Source organism: Dermochelys coriacea, chromosome 1, assembly GCF_009764565.3.
Source record: "Dermochelys coriacea isolate rDerCor1 chromosome 1, rDerCor1.pri.v4, whole genome shotgun sequence".
Taxonomy (NCBI): Eukaryota; Metazoa; Chordata; order Testudines; family Dermochelyidae; genus Dermochelys; species Dermochelys coriacea.
The window spans coordinates 32110768-32115618 of NC_050068.2; positions in this window are offsets into that span (position 1 = coordinate 32110768).

Sequence of the window (4851 nt, forward strand, 5' to 3'; positions counted from 1 at the left end):
GACCATCTTTTTTTTTTTTTTTTTTTTTTTTTTTTTTTTTTTTTGTGAAGTAACTTTTTCAGAAAGTGTTGGTAAATGAGGAAGAGATCGCATAAATATGCCTTATCTTAATTTGAAAAGAAATCCTTTACTAATGAAACACTGTTTGTTTGTTTTAATACATTTAATTTTAAAGCTGAATCTTAAATAACTAAAGCATTTTCATGAGACTTGCCTAGAAATGATGGATGGATGGATACTTGTAAGACTACAGGATCCTCTACTTCAGCTGTTCTGGTTGCATCAAGACTACAAAAACCTTCTAAAAGTCTGATGTTCTGTTAATGTGTGTGTATAATTGATATTTAATTACATGAAAACAGCATTTAAAATGTTTTCAATAAACTATTTTAGAAGTGAAAATTTTTATTTGATACAAAATGTTCCCAAAGTTAGCTTAAATTTTTGTATAGGTTGCAGTGACAATGGAAAATTGTATTAGCTGTATTAGTCTATACTGTGTGTTGTGCTGATTCTCCTCTTAGCACAGCCTTTTTTAATAACCCTTTTCCTAGCAAAATTAATCTGCTTTAGTTTCCTCCTTATTCAGAGTAGATGGGGTGACTGACTACGGTGTTAGAGGTAGACAAAAATAATGCAGGTATTTTATTTTTTTTATTTATTTATTTAGACACACACACTCTCTCCTATAATAGTGAACAATGGAACTTAAGCAGAGGGAATATTGGTAAATGTATTGTGATTCACACTGCTCCTGGAACAAAGTGCCATCTGAGCAGCCTCCCACGAAAACAAAAGGAACATCCATTCACCTTCACCCCTTCTGTCTGCCTCTCTCTCTCATGAAGAAGAAAATGCTCCTAACAGAGGAGCAGCCCCTAGTACTCACTGCTGTGTTGGCCTTGGGGAGGAATCCAAGTCCTGGTGTAGGACATGCACTCATGACCTTAGAAATCAGGTAGCTGGACAGTAGTGGTAGTAGCCTTTTAAGATGACAGTTAAGGCAAGTAAAGGTTCTTAAAGATGTGTGGTCCCTATCTATATTCCACAGAGGACTATATGCATGTGCCTGGTGCCAGGGCTTTTGAAAGTAGTACTGTTGGATAGTCTATGCATGCGCCTTGTCCAGCCTTGTAGTCTTGCCCCAGGTGATAAAGGGTGCGTTAGGCTGCCTGCATTTCCAATTGCTTCTCTACCACAGAGCTGTTGACTCTGAAGCAGAGGGGAAGGAGGGTGAGTTTGGAATACAGAGGGGATCACACATCCCTAAGAACCTTCAGTTACAGGTAAGCAACCTCTTCTTCTTTGAGTGATGGTTCTTATTAGCCATCTTGGTCCCTATTCCAGGGAGGTTGATTAACACACAGTACCTATGTGGGAGGATGGTGCTCCAAACAAAGCATCTGTCATGGAATTGTGCACTAGAGCATAGTGCATGGAAAAGGTGTGTACCAAACTCCACATGGCTGCCTTGCATATGTCTGCGAGGGCACATTGTGGAGTGTGGCTGTAGTAGATGATTACACTCTTGTGGAATGGGCCCAAATCCCTTCTGGCAGGGATCGGCCCAATAAATGATAAAAGCACATAATGTACTGAGATCCACTTGAAGATTCTCTGGGTTAAAATGATTTGTTCTTTCATTCTCTCTGCTATGGCAACAAAGCCTGGGAGATTTCTGAAAGGGTTTTGTTCTGTCAAGATAAAAAGCCAATGCCCTTCAAACATCTAATGAGTGAAGCCTTCTTTCCTCATTTGAGGTGTGAAGTTTGGGGAAGAAGGTAGGTAAATGTATGGGTGGAATTGGGAAACCACCTTGGATAGGAACTTGGGGTGGAATTTCCCCATGTTATTTCTCCGCCCCGCCCCACCTCCCACTGTTCCTCAGATGTTCTTGTTATCTGCTGGAAATGGCCTACCTTGCTTGTCACCATGAAAGGTTTTTCTCCTTTCCCCCCCCCCCCCCCGCTGCTGGTGATGGCTCATCTTAAGTGATCACTCTCCTTACAGTGTGTATGATAAAACCCATTGTTTCATGTTCTCTGTGTGTGTATATAAATCTCCCCCCTGTATTTTCCACCAAATGCATCCGATGAAGTGAGCTGTAGCTCATGAAAGCTTATGCTCAAATAAATTTGTTAGTCTCTAAGGTGCCACAAGTACTCCTTTTCTTTTTGCGAATACAGACTAACACGGCTGCTACTCTGAAACCTGTCACTATTCCACAGTGACCGGAATATAGCTGTTCTAACATCTGTGATCTCAGTGGTGGTGGAATAATGACATGACATAGATTCATAGATATTAAGGTCAGAAAGGACCATTATGATCATCTAGTCTGACCGCCTGCATTGTGCAGGCCACAGAATCTCACCCACCCACTCATTTGTCTCTGAGAGCTGCCTGGTGGAAAAAATGTCTTTGCAATCTGCCCTGGATGCGGCATACACTTTGGCCAGGGTGATGGCCCTGGCAATTACTATGAGGACTTCCTGGCTCCAAAACTCAGGGATTGCTCTGGATGCTCAGCAAGCATTGAGGACTTGCCCTTCAATGGCTGAACCTTGTTTTCAGACAAGAATGATGAAACCCTCCATTCCTTCAAGGATTTGACGGCTACCTTATGGTCTCTGGGGGTGCATATATCACCGGCACAGATATGCTATTATGGTGCTCAGCCACAGCACCCCATCCCCCCCAAGACAGCACAACTATCCCAGGAAGAAGCAGCACTTGAGCTCAGGGCCTTGCCACTCAGCACACCCTCCTTTGATGCCTACTAAGTGCCCATTTTGCCTCATTGAGCCATAGCACTGAGCCAGTTCTTCTTCCTCCTTCATCATTCCCTGTTCCTTTGGAGACAGGCTGGCTTGCTTTTACAATGCATGGATCTCTAGAATGTCTGACAGCTGGGCCCTAGACACTGTCAGATTGGACTATGCCATCCAGTTTCTCTGAGCGCCCCCTTCTCATGAGATACTGCTCTTCAAGCAGGTCAGTTCTCTGATGGTACTGGAAGTGGTGGAGGAGGAGGTTCTGCAAGACCACTGTGGTCTTGGGTTCTACTCCAGGTATTTCCCGATACAGAAATCCAAGGGTAGGATGAGGGCTCATACTCAACCTCCACAGACTCAACAAGTTCAAATACATGAGGTTCTGCATGGTCACTGTCAGCTATTGTCCCTGCTTTGTCCCAGAATGACTGGCTGCTCTGGACCTTCAAGATGTCTATTTCCATATGGCTGTTCTATAAAGTCACAGGAAATATCTTTGCTTCATGGTAGGTATCTAGTTTAGTGTTTGTTTTAGTTAGGGGATGTTCTTAGTAAGAAGAGAGGAATAGGTTTTGTATTTGGCTGTCATAGTAAAAGAACCTTGTTGTTGCTATGGCAACTGAGTTAGATTATTAGGGGACAGCCCAGCCAGTTTGGTTACTTCAGTGTATGGTATTAAATGGCTGCTTTTAAGGTTTACAGCTCTGTGTCTCAAGTGATTTCTTCCTAAAATTGCTGCCCCAAGGATACAACAAATTCCACCCCAAGTTCCTATCCAAGGTGGTTTCCCAATTCCACCCATACATTTACCTACCTTCTTCCCCAAACTTCACACCTCAAATGAGGAAAGAAGGCTTCACTCATTAGATGTTTGAAGGGCATTGGCTTTTTATCTTGACAGAACAAAACCCTTTCAGAAATCTCCCAGGCTTTGTTGCCATAGCAGAGAGAATGAAAGAACAAATCATTTTAACCCAGAGAATCTTCAAGTGGATCTCAGTACATTATGTGCTTTTATCATTTATTGGGCCGATCCCTGCCAGAAGGGATTTGGGCCCATTCCACAAGAGTGTAATCATCTACTACAGCCACACTCCACAATGTGCCCTCGCAGACATATGCAAGGCAGCCATGTGGAGTTTGGTACACACCTTTTCCATGCACTATGCTCTAGTGCACAATTCCATGACAGATGCTTTGTTTGGAGCACCATCCTCCCACATAGGTACTGTGTGTTAATCAACCTCCCTGGAATAGGGACCAAGATGGCTAATAAGAACCATCACTCAAAGAAGAAGAGGTTGCTTACCTGTAACTGAAGGTTCTTAGGGATGTGTGATCCCCTCTGTATTCCAAACTCACCCTCCTTCCCCTCTGCTTCAGAGTCAACAGCTCTGTGGTAGAGAAGCAATTGGAAATGCAGGCAGCCTAACGCACCCTTTATCACCTGGGGCAAGACTACAAGGCTGGACAAGGCGCATGCATAGACTATCCAACAGTACTACTTTCAAAAGCCCTGGCACCAGGCACATGCATATAGTCCTCTGTGGAATATAGATAGGGACCACACATCTTTAAGAACCTTTACTTGCCTTAACTGTCATCTTAAAAGGCTACTACCACTACTGTCCAGCTACCTGATTTCTAAGGTCATGAGTGCATGTCCTACACCAGGACTTGGATTCCTCCCCAAGGCCAACACAGCAGTGAGTACTAGGGGCTGCTCCTCTGTTAGGAGCATTTTCTTCTTCATGAGAGAGAGAGGCAGACAGAAGGGGTGAAGGTGAATGGATGTTCCTTTTGTTTTCGTGGGAGGCTGCTCAGATGGCACTTTGTTCTAGGAGCAGTGTGTCTCCCCCATAACAACCAACCAGATTGGATCAATAACTCTGTCGTCCTGGACACTGTAGGTAACAAGGTTGGGTGAGACCGGAGAGGCTCATTGAGATGTTCCATGCATCACTAGGTCCATAACTTGGGACAGTACTGGGTCAGCGCAAGTTTCCTTCTTTACCTGAGTAGCGGTGATGGGTGTATTCTCTACCTGTTCAAAGTAAAAGATTTCCTTCTGGGCAAT